The 22,504-nt window shown below is 28.9% G+C and overlaps 1 protein-coding gene across 1 annotated transcript in view; it reads right to left on the minus strand.

Moving 5' to 3' along the window:
* The window catches only part of ttv (exostosin glycosyltransferase 1 ttv), a 261,890-nt gene that overhangs the window by 228,562 nt on the left and 10,824 nt on the right, over positions 1–22,504 (minus strand). The gene's annotated exons all lie outside the window — the stretch shown is intronic.

Here is a 22,504-nt window from a genome sequence, read left to right on the forward strand (position 1 = left end):
ACAAGGAAACTGCTTAGAAGTACCGTTGCCAAAAACATTTCAAGAATTTAACAAATATTTTGTGCAGCGTTAGAAAAAACAGAAACGTTAAACTAAAAAATGTGCTTACAGGGGTCTGTTCAGACATTTTGTGAAAGGTCCGTTTTTTGTAAAATTATGAAAAAATTACTCGTAATTTGTGAATATAAAATAAACGTTAAGTCACATTCTTTCAACCATGGTCCGCTTTTGTGAATTTGTGCAAATAGGGTCCGTTATTGCAAAAAAACTTTTTAAAGGAGTTTTTAAATTGTCAAGACGTACAAGATTATACTCAACACTGCAAAATTATAATTAAAAAAAATTAAATTTAAAAAAATAAACAGTAATTGCAGCTACTAAATTAGCGATGCAACATACAAATATTTGATATTTAGCCTATACTGCTGAACGCAGAATATTCATTTCGGGCGGAAGAAGCGTCTGCCGTTTACTTCCGCCCCCACCCCTTCCTGGGAAGGCTTTTATTTTATTAACAGAACAATAACGAAGATAAACAAATTTATGAAGGGTCCGATTAAAAGATAAATTATTTTGTGAAGGGTCCGTTTTTAAGTTAAAATATTTTGTGAAGGGTCCGTTTTTATGAAAAGATATTTTGTGAAGGGTCCGTAAACGGACCCAAATTTCTTCTGAACAGACCCCTGGCTTAACGAACTTATTAACAAATTGGATGTTAGTAACACGTCACACAGCTGTTAACTGGGAAAAAAAATAATAACTTTGAACATTTAAAAAAAAAAAATTACGCAAATCATTTATAATGCAAAAATTTCGAAAATAAAAATATTTAAATAATAAGTCGGGACATTCATTTGTAATAACTCTATAAATATTTAAGTATTACGCAAATTTAAATTGCGTATCTTTTTTCACTCGTAGAAAGCCGTAAGATAAATACCAACAGTAATCTTTTTTGTAATATACAGTAATGTCTAATTAAAGTACAATAAATATGTAATCTAATTTAGGGGTTTCTTATTAGAAGAACTAAATAGTTCCTCTCCCTAAAGCATCTAGGAAGGGGAAATTTTAATTTTAAAAATCTGGCTGACAGTAAAATTCGTTTAAAAAAATAATTTATTTTACAGTTAATTCTAAGAAAAACTTGCTCGAAATAAACAGTTTTGACACAAAATATCATCAACGTAACTCGAGCCACAATAAAGCGGAAATATAAAATTACAATTAACAGCACCCTCACTAGCTATTGTTCATTTATATAATGGGCTAATTCAATTTTCTTTAAAAAAAAAAAAATAACGGTTTTTTATTTCCTGCGGAAAATAGCAACAAACGGAAAGGTTAACTCTTAAAGTTACATTTTTAATGAAACATTCACTGCCTTGTCTATTTTAAGTACAACATATGTATAGGCTAATTTAGGGGCTCTAACTGAAGGGCTCTAATTGAATTTATTTGACGTCATTCTTAGACACTTTTCCCAGCATGTGACTGGTATGGAAACTGAGATGCAGATGGCATTAGAAGTTTTATTCAATTAACGAAAAATAATAAACAAGTTTTTTGAGCTAAAAATTGCTCAAATTTTATTTTATTTTATGCTATCCTTGCGACAACCATATGCATACAACCGACTCAAACTTTACTAAACATGCATTTTGTTACCGTAAACAACAAAAAACAATTTTAGCACCTTAGGTAGCAAAAATATAAAAAGCAATACTAAATACACATTAGTCAAACGTACAAATTGCATTCATTAAATTAGTATTTAAAATAACAGTTACTTTGGACATTTCTTTAGTAATACAAACGATCTTTCATACATTCTACATAAACTATATTGAGTAGTATTTTAGAAAAATACAAATGCGTTCATTTCTTGTAGCAATCCAACGAAAATAGACTAGCGATTAATTTATGGGTGGCAAAAAGCAGTTGGGAAAATGTTTTAAACGAAATAATTATAAACAAGTTTTAAAAATTTTCATAACTTATAAATAGTCACTTATAACCCAAATAAATAAACGTTTGCATTTAATCTTTTAAACATCTATTTCATACAACAAAAATAAAAATAGACATAGAATTTATTCATTTCTTCATTCATAAAACTTAATAAGATGACGTTTGGATTTTAAAGCTTTACACAAATATGCGTATAAGTAAAATAATATAAGTTTTGTAAAAATTTGACATTTAATTTTAATCCTATTCATCAAAGTAAATATGACATTTGTTTTCGTAACTTCAAATAAGTGAACAATAAGTTTTATTTAAATATCGTTCAACAACAATAGTTTAAAAAGAACATTTATGCAAATTTTATCATTCATAGCATCGTTTTCTTCACTTTATAATTTTATAAAAAGCATATTTTGACAAATTTTTAAGAGCTTAAAATATTCCGTAAGTCTTCTTTAATATCCAAAAATAAATAAATTATAACTTATTGAGATTTAAAAAATTTTGAAATTTAGTCTCATCACCTATCTGTTAAAAAAAAATTTTTTAAAGTAAATATTGCATCTTCTGTGTTTATTTTCGAATAAGTATACAAGCCATTTTAAATAAATTTTCAAAAAAATTTTCTTTAATATTGGTGAATTATGTATAATAAGGGGGGGAAAGGGGAGAAGGCATTTCAGTGACTAAGTAATTTAAATAAAAGTTGGTCTAGCGAATATTTCTGAAGAGGGAAAATGTATAATCTAAAAGCAATTTGCAATATTTTATTTCAAAGATAAAACTTCGAAAATATCTTTTTCTTTCATATAGAGCCTAAAGGCATTGGAATGACTTCCCAGATTTACTAGAGTTTGTGAAGAAGGTTCTAGTAAAGTTGAATGTGATACGAAATGAAGGGAGAGAAAAAAAAGGCGTCCATGTGAATGTGGACGCCAAATGCAAAATTCGAGATATCTAGATTTATGGCTAACAGCTTGGTGTTCCCTTTGAGGAATAAGTTCTTTTTTTTTTCCCCTTTCTTTTTTCTTCTCTTTAGGAAGTAAAGGAGTAAGGGAGAATACCGACACCTGGATCTCCAAACTGAAATTTCAGAAGAAAAAAAACTAACCATCTAAAAGACCACAAAGCATAAATAAAAGCAAAAGAAAAATGAGGAAGGAAAAAAAATAGCGAAAAAGAAACAAAACAGCAAACGATTTTAAAAATAGAAAAGATAGTCTTGAGAATGAGAGAGGGAAAAGAAAGATGCTATGGAATAAGGTATTGGGATCTCAAAAAAAAGAACATTCAGTGAGGCAGGGTTAACTTTCTTCTTAGTTCTTTTCTTTTTGTTCTTTTGGAATTTGCTTTCCTCTCAATCCAGCAGTAGCAACGGGGTCAGGAATAGAAGGAGAGAGTTGCGCTGGTAACAAAATGTTTCGATGGGCCATGGGTTTACTTTAGTAGAAGTATTTAACAAGTGCAAAGATGAGATAATAACCTTAACTTTGATAAGGGGTTAATACATTGACATTCATAGTTTTTCAATGAACATAATAAAAAAAATTAATGGAGTTACCTTAAGTGACTCAGGTAACTCAACGCTTACTTGAGTCAGAAATGCTTTTCATTCAAAGCTTTTAATTTAGAATTGTATTAACTTCAACTTCGAACCACTAAGATAATTTTTTTTAATACAACGCCTTGCAAAAGGAATAAGTTTTTGCATTTTTTTATTTTTTCATAAGTTTTTGCACCAACCTAATTTTCGCATATATACAAACACTGGGCTTACGGTAAATATTCAGAAAATTACGAACAGGTTTTTCCAAAATTCACAAAAACAGAGGCTTTAACAAAGCGTGAAAAGACCACTAGTTTACAAAATCACAATAGAATATTATTTTCACAATTTTACGAAAGTTCAGATAGTTTCTTTTTCTTCACAACTTCACAAGGCCAGCAGAGCTTGGTTGGCAGGGCGCTAGAATTTACGTTCGTGACAACGGTAATTGGAACTAAATCGGCCGAAGTAAATGGTGACTGGTGCACGTTAGATCTGTCGGGTAACAAAGTCTTCCATGTTCCCAGAACAAATTATACATCTGGGGTTACTGAATTGGAAATTGATTGCTCTCTGATTCAGGTCAAAATTACGATTTGTGGAAGAATAAATGGGTCCGCCTTATAAACGGGCGAGATGCATGACAGAAGCCGAATTCTTGGCCATAGAAGTGATTTTGAATTTTTTCCACGCTTATTCAACCCTTTTAATACCTTTCTGGCAAATAATTTTTTTTTTAACGTTCAATACATGTACACTAAATAAAAAACGAACCACTCTAAATAACTTCTGATCTAATGATCGAAACTTCACGTTCTAGGACTCAGCCTTAAGGTTCGAGAGGGCTATACCTCAAATATGCTAATTAATAAGTGCAGACGTTATTTTAAGTAACGAAATCGGACACAAAAACGTACTTTTTCTGAATAAATATACCTTTTTTTTCAACGGATTTGGATTTCTAACCCCCATAGCATAGGGGGAAGCAGCGATCTGGGAAATATGGTTCAAATAGTTTGGCCAGGAGAGCTTCACAAATTTGGACCCTTTTATGTTAATTATACTTTTTGCGAATTTCACCATATCTCGAGAAATTTTTAAGCGAATTAAAAACAATTTGCACACAATAATTCCATAAATTCAGTTCATCCAAAGATAATTCCATGCAAAAAATAACTTTTATGAAGTTATTATACGTTCTTTATTATTTTATTAAATGACAGTTGCAAAAATGTTGAATTTTAAGGTAAGCAATTTTTTCCGCTATTTTGAAGAATGTGATCTTTCGTTACAAAATTCGTGCAAAATCGGGCGAATAGTTCCTGAGAAATCAAATTTTAAAGAAGCCGTATTTTTAAAATTCGATTTCTCAGGAACTATTCGCTCGATTTCGCTAAGATTTTGTATTTTGTCATATAAAATTACGTTCGTTAAAATCATGTAAAAAAATTGTATACCACACAATTCAAAATGTTTCTAACTATTATTAAATAAAATAATAAAAATTTACTCAAAGTTATATTTTGCATGCAATTAATTATCTTTGGATAAACGAGTTTAACAATTGTGCGCCAAAATCTTTCAATTTACTCGAACATTTCTCGAGATATGACGAAATACGCAAAAAATAAAGTTAACATTAAAGGATCCAGTTTTTTGACCCCTCACCTGGCCTAACTATTGGGACCACACTTCTCAGATAACGGCTACCCCCTCATTTTTTTGGCTCAGAAATTCGAATTCGACAAAAAAAAAGTAAGCTTATTCAGCGAAAGTACGTTTTTGTGTCTTATTTTGTACTTAAAATATCGTTTGCACTATTTAATTAGCATATACAGGGGTCTGTCCAGACAATTTGTGAAAGGTCCGTTTTTCGTGAAATTGTGAAAAAATTACTCACATTCTTTCAACCAGGGTCCGCTTTTATAAATTTGCGCAAATAGGGTCCGTTGTTGCAAAAAAAAATTTTTTCAAGGAGTTTTTAAATTGTAAAGACATACAAGATTATGCTCAAACCTATAAAATTATAATTAAAAAAATTAAATTTAAAAAAATAAACTACAATTGCTGCTTCTAAATTAGAGATGCAACATACAAATATTTGGTATTTAGCCAATACTGCTGAAAACAGAATATTAATTTCGGACGAATAATGGAAGAATCGTCTGTCGAAGACAAAACTTAATTCGTTTACATCCATCTTTCTTGTTTTCTGCCCTGGAAAGGGTTTATTCGATTAACAAAATAATAATGAAGATAAGCAAATTTGTGAAAGATCCGATTAAAAGAAAAATCATTTTGTGAAGGGTCCGTTTTTAATTTAAAATATTTTGTGACGGGTCCGTTTTTAAGTTAAAATATTTTGTGAAGGGTCCGTTAACGGACCCAAATTTCTTCTAAACAGACCCCTGATATATGACGTCACCCCCCTCCCAAACATAAAGTTTGAATCCTAGAACGTGAAGTTCTGATAATTAGATCAAAACTTATTCAGGGTGGTCCGTTTATTTTTTGCGCACTATACTTATGTTTAACGTGTTAAGAGTAAAATATCGTACTTTTAAATATATAATTTGTAAAAATAACAGAAAAAAGGAAAAAATGAAAGAAAGGCAAAAGAATTGCTAAAGAATCACGTGTAAATTGAAAAAAAAACTTACGTTTATTTCAGCATATAATTACATTTTAGCAAAGATAAAACAAAGGGAAAAAATTTTCTAAGACATACGAAAAAATTTAAATGAAAAATTTCTTAAACAGTAATGAACTTTGCTGATAAAGCTATTTTAAAAACAATCGATAACTAAATTATTTTCTACTCAATATATAAAAAAAAGTTTACATTTTATTAAAAAAAGAAACTTAATTAAAAAAAACTAATAACTTCAACACGATTCCGAATTAAATTGAAAAAATACTCTTTTTTTACTTGCATAATTCAGTACGTTAACAATCATAAAATAACAATAACAAGCCTTCAATAAACAAGCAAAAGCATTAATAATCACAAAGTACATATGAAAAATGGAAAAACAAAAGATACAAAAAAAAATCTTCGGCAATTCGTCACGAAGAATAAAATTTTAAAAGTAATTAAAAAAAATGTTCTTTAATAAGGTAAAAAAAATTAATTAAAAATATTTCAATTTCAAATCAAACTACGTTGTTCGCGCGTTTGCAGAAGAATAAATTAATAAAACATGCACGCCTCCCCCTCTTAAGCAAGATTCCTTGGAGATATATTTAGATCTTCGGATTATTTCAAAAATAAATAAAAATTAAAATATTTTGCAAGTTTTTTTATTGCTTTTATACACGAAACAGGCTGGAAAAAAAATATGCCGCTTTTAGGGAAAACACAAGGGAGATACGAATTAAATTCTAAAATCAGTTAAAATAAAAAGAATAGCGCCATTTTTATTCTTGCGCTCGCAAACGAACAACATATTTTAATTATAAAAGTATCTACAATTCCATGTCTTTTGCTCTCTTTACAGGAGGAGGCTAATTAAAATTTGAATTATTTCGTGTTTATACGATGAAATTCCTAAAAGCATTTGCGCAGACATTAATAAATATTTAAATGAATTTAGTCTCCAAACTAACTTGAATGTTGGAGGTTATATGGATTGTTGAAATTCAAGACGCCCGACTGAGGCTATGAATATAGAAGTTCCGTTTGATGTTCCATGTAATAGTTAGGAGTAGTTAACTAATGGCTGTTTTCAAAAACTACAAGTCTTATGTCAACAATTAAGCTTTAGGCAAACACTCATTATAATTATTTCCATAAAACTAAGTTCACAATAAATAATGAACAACAAACTTTTTACTATTGCCTGTTATGCATTATGTTTATTGCTTTATTATAACATGTTGTTTGCATAAAAAGATATATATATTAGGAGTGATTTAACTTAATCTTTAAAAATAGGGCTTTTAGGGTTATTAACTATTTTTTTTTTTTTTTTACTTATTTTCATAAGTATTAATTTATGGTAACGAAAAAAATAATTCTGGTTTAAGAAACAAACCTCCAGCAATTTTTTTTATTAACATTTTTCTGAAATTATTTTTCTTAATAATTAAAATAAAGAAAAATTTAAAATATGAGGATTAATTCTGGTTGCAATATTTGGGAAATTATTAAAGCTCGTTTGTCATCCAGCTCAGAGCTTCAATTAAGGCTGTTGTTAGAAGGCTCCATGGTCACTTAAAATCAAGCTTTATTGCGAAAAATATGCTATTTTCTAAACTACTTCACGTTTGCAGTTATCAGAGTCTAATGTCAAGTTAAACTTATATTTAGTCAGCGCCCTCTATGCTAATAATGAAAATGGCGCAGAACGTCAGCAACAGTTCTGTTAAAATTAAAAGCTTTTTTTTTAATATATAAAAATCTAATCCAACGCAGTATGATCTGGAATGCTAAAAATTTGCACCAATTATGATTTATTCATCGATTTCCATAATTTTCACCTATACAGAAAAATCTCGCCAATTGGGTACTTGCAAATCCAGGAAAATTATGGCGTGTTAAAGTCGGGCTAAGTTTTTCCACATAAATTAGAATATTAATTAACGTGAAGTTAAATAAATACAAAGCCGTATCGCACATCGAAGTTGTTAAAATATAATTATTCCTCGTCAACGTTTTTACTCAACTTAGATTTATTATTTTTTGAGTATATGGAATGAAATAAATTGTTTCAAACTACTGTTTTCGTATTTTAAATTTTAATACAAATATAATTCCGATAATCTAACTTATTTTAGTAACTATTTAACAGTTTAATTAGAATTAGAAAATTCCAAAATATGTTTGAATGGAGAAAAAAAAATTCAAACTACTTTTTTTGGATTTTATATTTTAATACAAATATAATTCCGATAATCTAATATATTTTTAGTAACTATTAAACTCTTTTTTAATAATTAGAAAATACAAAAATAAATTTGAATGGGGAAAAACATTACTGAATACAAATGGGAAGAAAAAAAATTTCAAACTACTTTTCTTGGATTTTATATTTTAGTACAAATATAATTCCGATAATCTAAGACCTTTCTTCAGTAACTATTAGACTGTTGTTTACAATTTAAAAAATACCAAAATATATTTTTGCAGGTAATTTTAGGGAGTCAGAAAAAAAATATAAAAAAATGGGATACCGGTGTTTCACCTGCATCAAAGGGTGCTGTAAAAATAAATAAATAAACCGGTTTAGGTGTATTTTGTGTATAAAAAAAAATTAAAAATAAGATTTAAAAGCAAACTATAACTAATTCTAAAATACTATTTTTATTAGTTCTTTTAAATTAATATTCATTAACATTAATTACCTATTACGCTCTTTGTTGTAAACTTCAAACTTATTGCAAACATAACAAATTATTAATAATAATCATTACTATTTTTCACAAAGTAATAATTACTATTGTTCACAAATGTTGTTACAAACACATTAATTAAAAATTAAAATATAAAATATGATGTATTAATTAGCGTTTTATTTCAGTACTATAAGTATATGTTTATGAAATGAAGCCATGACATGAGATAAGGGGTGGTGGAGGGAGATACGCCGAAGTGTGGCACTTAGTGAAGTCAAATCTATTGAAAAAAATGTGTGCCATCATTGACGGTAACTCGAAATTTTATTCGCCGCTTGTCAGTAACTGACAAGTAGAACTAGAGTTCTGTAACCCTGTAAATTTACACTTCTCTATAATGGCATTGGGAACGAATCTGTCAAAGATCTCATTTCACTAGGAGTTGCGTTTCTCGCGTGAAATAGATTGCGAATTTCTTCCGCTGTGAGCAATAGACATTTCCGAAGAATTAAGCGTTTCCTTTACTTCCGAAGAGAGTTATCTTTTGAATTCAGAAAGGATAAGAAAAATTAAAAGAAAAAGAAAGGTGATTGCCTGACTAGGAAATAACATGCCTGACTATCAATTTGACGCAGAATTTTTATTAATTTTTTTTTATGCATTTATCTTTCTAATAATTTATGATTATGAAATACAGCATGAAACATTGTCTCTTTTTCTGCGTTAAAGGTAACAGTAATTTTTCGAATTTTCAATTTATTTACATCTTAGAAGAACAGTTATTCATCGTTGAAATTAGTATTATTGCCTATTAATTGCCACACTATTATCACCTATGATGCATAATTAAGCTAAAATTAAAATAAATTTAATGCGAAACGGTACTAACTCATTTTAGTCAGACGTAAAAAATTGGCATCCTATTATTGACGCCAATGGTGCTTATCGAGTACTATTTGAATTTTTAAAAAAAATAACCTATGTACTGAAAAGCAAAACTAATGGAGAAATGGTACTAATTCTTTCAGGAAGAACATAAAAAATTACCACGCTATGAATTGCCGCCAACAGCCCTCAATTAATTTTGGTAATAGGCACTTTTGGTATTATGGTAATTGGTGCAATTTTAATGAATACTAATGTAGGTGAAACATATATATGTAAGGTACCTATTAAAAAAGCATTAATAACGGGTGTCTGTCCAGACATTTTGTGAAAGGTCCGTTTTTCGTGAAATTGTGAAAAAATTACTCACATTCTTTTAACCAGGGTCCGCTTTTATGAATTTGTGCAAATAGGGTCCATTATTGCAAAAAAAAAAAAAAAAAAAAAAAAAAACTTTTTCAATGAGTTTTTAAATTGTAAAGACATGCAAGATTATGCTCAACACTGTAAAATTATAATTAAAAGAGTTAAATTTTAAAAAATTAACAAAAATTGCTGCTTCTAAATTAGAGATGCAACATACAAATATTTGGTATTTAGCCTATACTGCTGAACGCAGAATATTAATTTCAGACGAATAATGGAAGAATCGTCTGCCGAAGACAAAACTTAATTCGTTTACATCCATCTTTCTTGTTTTCTGCCCTGGAAAGGGTTTATTCGAATAACAAAATAATAATGAAGATAAACAAATTTGTGAACGGTCCAATTGAAAGAAAAATCAATTTGTGAAGGGTCCGATTAAAAGATAAATTATTTTGTGAAGGGTCCGTTTTTAAGTTAAAATATTTTGTGAAGGGTCCGTTTTTATGAAAAGATATTTTGTGAAGGGTCCGTTAACGGACCCAAATTTCTTCTAAACAGACCCCTGAATAATGTGTAGTATTATATAGATAACGCGAAAAGAGGAGTTATATGGGCTCTCAAACGTGATAAGCATCAATGAAAATCGCTTAACTGTGTAGGGCACTGGGCCTATGTCAAAGAGGTCGTGGATTAGATCCCCGTGTAGTAAATGGTGATTGATGCACGTTAAATCTATCGAGTCTCAAAGTCCTCCATGTTCCCATAACAAATCAATACCTCTGGGGGTGCTGATCCAGGAGTTTCCTTGTCTTCTGGATTGGTTGGCAAGGCTATGGAGTTGAACATTAGGCCAAGCCAAAATTGGGTCGGCTGCTCAACGACGGTTATAAAATAAAATTTTGACCATCATGAGTTGGCTCGAGCAAAATAGCATCATTCTAAAAGATACTGAATACTGAAAAGAAACTGAATAAAGTAAATCTTTATTTTGAACTACAAAAAACATGCTTAATCAAATAACGTAAAGCTACCAGAAAGGACAAAAAATAGTAATAAATGAAGAAAATCGGAATTATTTTAGCATTATTAATTATGATGGTATATGTCTTTCAGTTTTGAGCACGACTTCGTAGTGTTTTTTAGCACTGTTTGATTGATAGTTTTTTCACACGTACGGAGAACGGTATTCAGTGTAATATAAATAGCCGAAGAATATATATATTTTTTTCCACATTTTTGTATTTTCTTTGATATAGCAATATGCATCAGAAAAATGTTCAATTTTATTCATTACATTTACATTTATTTATTAATTTTATTTTCGAAAGAAATTGCTTCAAATGTTTTGAAGTGTAATTTCTAAACAAAATTAATCTAAATATTCAATGAAGATACATAAACAGCGAATTTGCATAAAAAATTATAAAAGCGCGCCCTTTTTTTGTCATAGAAACTATTACCAACATTTGCTCTAGTAAAAAGGGTTTTGAAATTTGGTATCTTTAGAGAATTTTTCAATTAAGATCACAATAATTATAAGTTTATCATTGTTATTAGTAAAAATTCTACGATTCACAAAAAAAAAAAAACGATTAAAATGTTTAAAAAAAATTAAGGAGTGAAAATCTACTAGAAGAAACACATAAAATGGAGACAGCACGCCATCAAATTACATGAAATAAAATAGTAAGCAGAAGATAAACTACATATTTTTTAATTGCTGAAAATTAAAGACTTTTCTGTATAAAACATTCTCAATATACTTAAAAAATGCTAAAAATGTATTTTTTCCGTAATCAAATGTTTGGAATAATATCTGTCCAATTTTGCTTTTTAAAATATTAGAAACAAAACACATTTTAATAAGTATTAAAATGTTATGCAATATTGTATCACTAAAGCAAATCTAAATTATAAGAGTAAGCATCAAAGGATATGAAAATAAATTTTTACACTGAAGAAAATCTTAAAATATGTGCATATTAAGAGAAATTGAGTTCCCGAAAAAAAAAACACAGATTTACAAATTTCAAAAAAGAAAGCTTATCTTTCAGATTATAAATTAAAAGAAATATTTGCTGGAAAAAAAATCTAATCTAATTTCTCATTATATTTACATATAGAGTATCATAATAGTTCTTCCAAAAATTGGAGGAATAAAAACGAGTCGCATTTTGTGCTTCACTTTGAAATAGGAGTTAAATTTTGATGTCTCCATTATCAGTGATAATGAGAAATTTTTGGAATAGGTAAACAGATTATGAAAAATTAAATCATTTTTTTTATGTCGTGCGCTTCGTACAAAATATCAAAGAAAAAATTTTCATTCTAGCATTTTTAATTCAAACTTGCGGAAGTTTTCATACAATAAATCACTTGATCATTAAAATTGTAGAACATGAAATAAACATTGATTTAAATATCTTAATATTTACTAGGTGGCCCCGCCCAAGGCCGACTCGAGAGGAGGAGTTATTAGTTCAGGGGGCCAAGCGTGACTTTCGAGTGAGGTCACGTGTGACGTCACTCGTTTCGTGACGTCACACGTGACCTCACTCGAAAGTGACGTCACTCGTTTCGTGACGTCACGCATCACGATCCACCTACGTTTCGTCACTTTCTCCTTAGATTTTAGTAGCTAGAATGTTGATTGAAAGAGACAGCTTCCATTCATTAAATTTCAAGCTCTTCTCGAAAGGGAATCTTCATTTCAACGAAAGCTTAATATTATATTGAATTTCCTTAGTAATAATTTCAGAAGAATATTTATTTAGTTATTTCCTGAATTTCTCTGCACTCTTTCACTAAGAAAAAAAATATATATAAACTTTTATCTATTTGCATATTTATTATTCAAAATTATCGATCGTAAGCAGAGATAGAAAATCTTAATATTAGGGGGACCGGAAAGTAAAGTCGTTTACACTTTCGGTTTTTGATATTTTTTTTAATTTCTCACGAAATACTAAAAGGATTATTTTGTAAATTTAAAGATGTTTAATTCGTGCGATTTTTAATATTTAGCAATAAGATTTAAAGCTTTCAGAGATCTGAAAGACCTACAATAAATTACAAATGAGAGCAAGTATTTTTGAACACCCTATCTCACAAAATCAAGCAATAAGCTTGTAACTTGTCTAGATTACTTTAGTAGTTCGTAAACCTAGAGTAAATATTTATGGGTTAATTAATTTTTTCGCCTTACTTTTTTTTCGTTATAACTTTATAGATATTCAATGGAATTAAACAATATTTTTGAAGCAATTTAGGATTAATTACAAAATCGTCGATTTAAAATTATAAGAAAATTATTTGACCATTTAAGCTAGTTCTTTTATACTGCGCATGCACTGTAAAAAAATCTTAAAAGTTTTTTTTTTAAATAATTCTGTAGAGAATCAAACGTATTTGACAACTAATAAAAAATATTTGATTTGAATATTTTAAAAATTTAAAAAATTTCAAGAAATTTTCTATGAAGTATTTGTAGTCAAAACGATCAAGCTCAAAGCAGTCAGAAGTTTTATTTTGTATCTTAAGACAAAATTTTACAACAAATAATAATATCTTACAACAATAGTCCAGAAACTAAACTTTGATGGTTTAGAAAACACTTTTGTGGGGGTAATCCCCCACAATGCCAGTCTCATTTATAATATATATTTTTTAATAGTACAAGATAAACTTTGTGGATAACCCCTTATCTTTTTGGGCGGCTCTCTTTTAAAAAGTACAAAAACTACTTAGAATAATTGCTTGAAATTTTTTTAAGATATTCAAATAAAGGTTTTATCATAAGTTGCCAGATACGATTTCCAACAAAATTATGAAAATTTTTTAATTTTTTTCTTTGCATGCAATGTAAAAGAAATAGCTTAAATACTCATTTCTTGCGCCAAAAAGTTTGTTTAAAAATATTGAATATTTATGATGTAAAATATTTGAGCAAGCAAGCAGTAATCTGTACAAAAAATCTATTTCAATAGTAATTTTTTTAGAAAATTTACTCAATTTTAGGGAATTTTCTAAAATGTAAATAAACCAGAATTTTAATTAAACCAGTAGACCAGGAGAAAACGGCAAAATCCAGCAGTCGACAGAAAAACCCAGTAGAAATAAATAAAAAAAATTTCAAAAAATACTTTCGTCTGAATATTTTCGTTTTAATATTTAGAATATAAATTCACCCTACACGGTTTACATAAAATTTTTTCCAAAAAAAAAAAATGAATAAACAAGCAAAATATGGTTATAGGGTAGGCAAAATTATTTCCCTGCAGCCCAACTCAATTCCGATAAATCAAAACGATATTTTATGGAATTTCTACCCTTCCTTCTTTGCCACTCTCAATGCGAAGTGCCCGAAGCCATCAATGGTAATAAATTCCTGGCAAAACAGATTTTATGAGATCTCATACATTTCAAAGGAAAATAGAAAAAAATAAATATATTTCTCCCTGAATAACAAATTTCAGAAATCTCTTTTTATAAATAAAAGAAGACAACCATTAAAACAGAGTCATGATTATCGTTTGCAGCCTGAGATAAGAAATATGAAACTGATAAACGAGGATCATAATTACAATTTCATTTTTATATCTAACCAACATATCTTAATGAGTATTTTCTTAATATTTTATTTTCTATAGTAGATGTCCAGGGAAATAATCACAGAAAGTGAAATTAACTTTTTTTATGATTGGCAATAAATTCAGTGGCCGTAAGAAAACTCATAAAGAACTTTTTGAAATATCGTCTGCTAATCAAGTACATCAGAAACGTGTATGACATCAATCATGTGAAATATTGCTTTCTGACAACTTTTTTTTTCTTCTTCTTTAGAACAAGCTCAAGCTCTACTCAAATAATTAAAAATTCTAATTCATAAAAGCACTACTAAAGATAGAAACTATTTTAAATTTGGTAATTATTTTAATAAAATGGACAAAAAAAATTATTGAATACTAAAAGCGAGATTCATATTGAGTTTTAAAAAAGTGCCGCAAAACTTCGATAAAAATTTGAGGATAAGAAAGATAGAGAAGGGCGAAGCTTTTTCGTCATTGGAGGGGACATGAATTGTCTTGTTGAATAGATTATAGAAAAGCTAATTAAAAAAAAATTAAAAAAGAAACTAGACAATCAGACGAGATTTTATAACTGAAGAAAAAAATAGCAAGTGTTTCTCGAAGCTTTTTCGCCAAGGAAAATATATATTTAATAAAAGTGACAGCTAAAATGTCTTACACTTACGACAAAGCTATAATTTTTCACTAAATATATATTATCTTGGTGTAAAGAATTATCAGGGCTTTAGAAATGACGAATAACTTAACTGTTACAAAGGTTATTAAAAACTTTTGGAAGAATCGCTTATTTAGCGTGATTTTTCCACTTCGTTCAAAATTAACAAAATCAATGAATAATTTTAAATTTTTCAAATTCTTTATGAGCCCAGGTAATCTTAAGTTAGAGAAGCTTTCAAAACATTAAAAAATTAGATAAGAAACACTTTTCATTTTTTTATAAGGCTTTTCTTCTTTTGTGTTTTCCGAATTAGCATAGAGGGCGCTGTCAGAAGGTAAGATCTAACAGTCATGACTATTATTAATTCGCAGCAGTTATGAATATAGCACATTATTCGTAAAAAAAAAGCGTTATTTTTATGTGAATACGAAAAGACAGTTTTAAAATTAATCAACATTTCTTAATTATCGAAAATTTTTAGCGTTTCAGCTTTCAAATAAATTAGAAAAATAAGATTTTCATTTTCAAATTTTCTTGATATAGACATTCTGTGACATAACCTTGTTTGAACTTCCTAGGAGTAGCTGGCTTAAGATGAATGCATATGACACGAATAACTGTTATAAATGCACACGCAACTGTCATAAAATTAGCATATGATTTGCTAAGTAGCAGTATTTCATAGATTTACATCGTACAATTTCTTTTTGATTTTAAAAAACACCTTTTAGTAAAGTCAGCTCTAGTTAATATGTTTTTCATACAGCAAATAAATAACAGTAACCTGGAAACTAGCACGCCATCTATCATTGTTAGATTGAATAATTAAAGGTAGAAATAAATAATATTCTTGAAATTTGGTACTTACAACTCGAAAAGAAGTGAAGTGATTTTACTTAAATCTATGATTTAAATCAGATTTATTGGATATCTGTAAGCGACGTCACACGCGTGTCGACCCTGATTGACTTCTGAATCGACAAATGCTACGACTTACCTACGATGACGTCACTTGCAGAAATTCAATTATCGTTTGTTTAAAAATTTTATGAAATTGGAAAGGAAATCTTTTCCATGCCATTAGTTGAAGAGATAAAGAATATTCGAGAGATTTTTCGATTCTATTACAGAAGGCGGAAAATGAAGCCTGAAATTGAGAATCTCTTGCAAAATGCAGCAGGTTGCACATGAGAGTCAAAAATCCTTACCAACTTACAATCCTTACTCTAAAAACACCCATGGAAAAAAGCATCTTTAAGGGCTTTTAAAAAACGAAAATAAGCACCTTTAAGCACTTTTTAAAAACGTTACAAACCCTGTATCGTCACTAATTATCGAATGCTATAAGGAGACTCATTGAACCAATGAGATTATATCACCAATGCTTTATATAAGAGTTCCCTTGCCTTCTGAGTTAGGCTCAATGTTACTAGGCTACGAGAGTGAAAACATTGATAACTGCAAATTTGATATAAATCTACTGTTCAAAGTCAGTGATAAAATAAAATTTTAATTATTCAACAGGCTCCATTATTTTTATATTATATTTTTCCGAAGTTTCACTTTATGAATTCTCCTACTCCTAATTTTATCATATTTATTCATCATACTCATTTATCATATTCTGGATATTCCCTTATCATTATTATTGATAATTTTTGTGTCTGGATTTTTCATTCATCATACTCATTTATCCTATTCTGGATTATTCATTTATCATTATTATTGATAATTTTTGCGTCTGGATTTTTCATTCATGATATTCATTAATCCTATTCTGGATTATTCATTTATGATTATTCATAATCATGAGCTTTTATATCTGGTGTATCCATTAATCCCATTTTTTCATTCATCGTTTTTATCAATAGTTCTTGTGTCTGGAATTTTCATTCTTTATATTCATTTATCTTATTCTGGATTATTCATCATTATGAGTTTTTGTAACTGGTATATTCATTTATCATATTCCTCCTGTTCATTTATCATTTTTATCAATTGTTTTGGTGCCTGGATTTAAGTGTCCGGATTATTAATTTGTATTATTTATTTTGTTTCTGAATTATTAATCAATTAATGCGAAAAATGTTCCATATTACTGCGATTTGGACCATGAAAATCTATCATGTAAAACCCTATTCCAATTTGAAGCTCAAAAATAAATAAAATTAACAGCAATGTTCGAAAGCAGACGGAATAGTTATTTCTTTCGTCTCGCCAGTACAAGTTTAGTGAAGAAATCCATCGATTGGTCGAGAGGGGGGTGGAGAAACAGCGCCGCGTCGAGAAAGTATCCTAAGCACTTTCACATCCTAAGCAAACAATTTGGGCAATCGAGTCAAGGCATCGATCAATCTTTTCTTGCGAATGGATGACCCATCGATGCAGTTTGCAAATACCAGTAAAGACTAGTTCTGGGCACTGCTGAAATTTAAATATAGCTATATATATCGGTAAATATTGATATTTCACAATATCTGATTTTGCATTACTTTCTCATTAACCCTGAGAAAAAACAGCGAGAAGTGTACTTCTCACCAAAATCATTAGTTTTAAAATGTCGTTTGAAAGCGATATTCCCACTTATGATTAGTGCGGCCATCTGTTGATAAATTTATAAAATAGGAAAAAAAATGCCTATGACGAAGGCTTTGTTTACATAAATGTGAGTAGCAGTAAAGGTTTGCGTAGGGCCAAAAAGAGAGGTTGACACACGTGAGCTACTTATCTTCCGTTATGAGCTCATTCCTGCAATTTTTTTATGGTATTTAAATCTGAGAGATAACCTCCAATTAACGATTGGTATTTTTTAAGATTTTAGGGCTTTTGAAGTCATATAAGGTTCGCTTCGGTCAGCCGGGAGTTCATTTCTTTTACTTCATTTTTTTTATTATATTTAATTTTACGTGTTTAAAAAAAATATTTTAACCCTTTGCGTTCGTATATCTACTCTCATGTCAGCACTCAGCCACCACAGCAAACATGTTAGCCACAGCTAATAGAGTGAAAGAGGTGTAAGGCTATGAGTGTAAAGATAGTTCTGTATGTTCAAACAGAAGAATTAAATTCGGAAGAAGCCAAAGTAATTATCTTTGCGACAAATGTTCTCGAAAACCAGGGCTTCATAATGGTGACTGCTTTGAAAGATACCACACGATGGAGAACATAAAATAATAATTTTTACATAAAATTAAAGCATATTATTGTGTTAGATATATCTAAAGTTTAAGGAAGAATTAACAAATTTTATTTTTCCTTCATAATCTTGCATATTATGTATTACTGTTGGATCAACGAAAATTAATTCCGATCAGCACGACACCCATGTATACGACCGCAAAGGGTTAAACACATAAAATTAAATATTAAAAAAAATTAAAATAAAAAAAATTAGAAAAAAACCATGCAAAATTTTTCTTCCCATAGCTACAAAAAAGTGAGACACTTTGTGACAAAGATAAGGAGGGAGGACAAAAATATTGTAAAAAAGAGTACGTCATTTATGGACGGTATCTAATATAATAAAGGTAAATTTTTAAATATTTACTTATATAACAAATTTATTTCGCTATAGAAAAACAGAATGTTTTTAAGTCTCTTATTATTATTATTTACATGGTGTTTTTGATAAATAGTTCGTGATAAGATAAAAATGAGTAAAATTGTTGTCACAAATAAAACAAAACAAGATTAAAATCTTATCTGTCTTTCATTATCAGATAATAATATAGGTTACAACTGATTCAAAACAAAAACCGCTCCTTTGGTTGGACTTTTCCGATTTTATGAATGGATTTTGTTTATCAAAATGATTAAATATCGCACCATGTCACTTATTCAATATGGGATAAACTTTATAGTTTCTTGTACAAACTCTCCAATTAAATTTCGAGATATTAACTTCAATGTAGTCTTGTCGATATATCTTGAACATGTATGATTATTTCTTTAGATTCTTTTAAAGAGTAAATGTTTTTGTAATTGTAATTAAATGCAGTCTTGTTAACTTCATTACGTTAAGCTGGGTAAATTATAAATTAGAGAACACTCGGTTGTATTATTTTCACCATTATGTTAAAATAAATTTCAAAAAAAGTCTTATTATTTATTTAGTATTAAATAATTAATAAATTTTTGTGAAATGGAATAAAATAACAATAAATGAATGATGAAAAGGAATAAAATTATAAAAAACCATCTGCCATTTTATTACTTTTCACCATATCATTGTTATATGTACCATTTAAATATTACATATACCATTTAAATATTTTCTTTCTGAAAAAATGTATTGTCTTTACTTCTAATTAAAATTTGTTTTGATTTCATTGAATAAAAAAACATGAAATTTTTATTTTATAAAAATTAATTAATAATAATGCGGTAAATTATAAACTGCAAAATAATGACAGGAGGTAAAAAATGCATCAGTATAATATTTTAAAATAGGCTTACTAATAACGGAGAATATCACTTTTTTACACTGCATTACCAAAAAAACATTTAGAAATTAAGTGTTTGGTCTAAATTTGCAAGTAGAATGAAATTGTAAAGCAAGGTATAAACTACAGTAGGGAACCGATTATCCGGAACGATCGGGACCATCCCCGCTATTCCGGATAACAGATTTTTCCGGTTTTCTGAATCGCTACAAAAAGCCGTTTTTTTCATTGTTAAACCCAACTAAAAAAATAATTTTTTTTGGAAATAATCTTAAAAAGAAGAAAAAACGATGAAGTAATACACTAATGATTATTTCCAAAATGATGGTAAGGTAAACATCTTTAAAAAAAGAAAGAAAAATCCTAAAATCTTATGAGGAAAAAAAAAATTTTTAAAAATGGAGGGAAAATTTATTGAATTTAGTTCCGGTTTTCTGATTTCCGGAAAACGGGTTCTGTACTGTACTTGGAAAACGAAACTGGATATTTTCGATTTGTCTATTGTAAATATTAATCAACAAAAAGTTTTCAGGGAAATACTTTTTAATTGTTTAGTTAACTTTTGTTTTGGAGCGTAAACAAACAAAAAAACTGGTTTAAACCCAAAGGACAGAAAAAATTATATTTGCATTCACTTAACAACTTTTCTATTACAAATGCAGTTGATTACAATATTTTTTTAACAAAATGGAGTAATTAAAAACTACTTTTGAAATGTAGTGATTATTTTAACTACTTTTAAGAGACGAATTTCGCTGGTGAATTCAATTCACACTCATGATCCGATATGAAAAAAAAGAAAAGAATAATAAATGATAGAAAAAATTCCTAAAACGCTTAGAATAATAAATGAGCCAATTAATTTTTCAAGGTTTTTTTTTTCCTTCCAACTTTTAATGCTTTTCTCGATTGCGAATACTTTCTTTCAAAAAATCCTAGAAAATTCGTCGTAACATGAAATGCTTTTTTGCGAATAATATGCTATTTATATAACTGATATGAGTTGGCAACTGCAGCTCCACGACTATTCGGTCAAGTTAAGCCTATCTAACGCGAGCGTTTCCTTCGCTTAGTTTGAAAATGGCGCAAAACGTCAATATGGAGAAAAGCAACAGTTTTGAGAAAATGAAAAGCCATTGTGTGATTGGAATTTTAATATTTAAAAACACACTCAAATGCTGTATTATCTGGGCTCATAAAAATTTGCAAAAACTAAGAATTAAGTTGTAAATTTCATAATTTTCATGTAGATGGAAAAATGACGCCAAATTGGCGATATTCCAAAAATATAATAACTTTTAAAATATTTAATTCATTTGTCCGTTCTGAATCCAGTTAATTCTTCACGTCAAGATGATATGTATAGTTTGAAATCATCGCTTTGCTTCAGAAGTAAGGAGCTAAAACTGTGGCTTTTTTTTATTTTCCTTGGCGATATAGAGCTTCGAAAAACCATGATAAAAAATGATTTTCAATCCTTCTCCAAGCCCTAAATCAGCTCACATGATCATTCGCAAAATACTGATTTAAAAGAATTATTCAAAAGACTTTTATATTGGTCCATTGTAATTATGAAAGGGGGATTTTTTTTTAAAAATAAAATAAAGAAAATATGTCGCGTTAGTTACACACCTAATTTTTTTTTTTCTTTAATCATCAAAAACGATTTACCACTAAGGAAATCATTTCCTCTGCTATCAAACGTCAATCATTTACAGGTTTTCATTATTAAAACTCATGATGTTTGCGCAACCTTTGTAAAAAAATGTCAGGAAAATTGCCTCGACCTCAAAACATCTGCCTTGCTCAAATGACAAGAATATCTAGGTTGGTAGTAAAGGTGTTTTATTTATTAAACGTTCATTAGGGAATATGATAGTCTTTGATTGACATTTTTATCCTACTTTGCATACTACATTTATCTTTTGCTTTACAAACTATTTCGATTTCGTTCAAATATGCCAATTAAATCTGCATGAAACCCTTTCTATCAGGAAATCTTTTCCGTCATACGTCTTAACAATATGACTCTCGATTTAAAAAAAAAAACGTTTTCACTAATAATGAGGAAAATTAAATATCCTTGAAATTTAACTGCATTGAGGCTGTTTTTCGAAAGCTCCGTCGTAATATAAAATTATGCTTTCCCGGAAATAATATGCTTTTTAATAACTGCTGTGAGTTTGCAACTGTTACTCCAAGTTTTACTGTTACGTCAAGTTTAGCCTACCGAAAGCCAGCCCTTATTTATGCTTATTTTGAAAATGCCGAAAAACGTCAACATGGAAGAAAGTCACAGTGTCGTCAAAGCATTTGTGGTCAATTTTTAATATTTAAAAACTTACTCCAATGCTGCATTACCTGGACTGCAAAAACTGATAATAAAGAAGTAATTTTGATAATTTTCATCTAGGTGGAAAATATCACGAAATTGGCGATTTTTTTAAAAAAAAGTTTATCAACTTTTAAAATACTTGAGTTATTTGTCTGTTCCAAAGCCATATATAATTCTTCACGGCAAGATCATATAGTTTAAAATTATGAAATTGCTTCATGTGTAGAGAGCTTCATGACATTGCTTCATGCACTTAAACTATGGCCTTTTTTTTTATTTTCCTTGGCAACAGAACTCCGAACAACTGTGTTAATCACTGACAGTTCTAGAGTTTTCTCGAAGAAAAAATTATAGTAAGCGCCAAACGTAAATGTAGAGCAA

This window comes from Parasteatoda tepidariorum, chromosome 4, assembly GCF_982258835.1.
Source record: "Parasteatoda tepidariorum strain Cologne lab strain chromosome 4, Ptep-v5.0, whole genome shotgun sequence".
NCBI classification, from domain to species: Eukaryota; Metazoa; Arthropoda; class Arachnida; order Araneae; family Theridiidae; genus Parasteatoda; species Parasteatoda tepidariorum.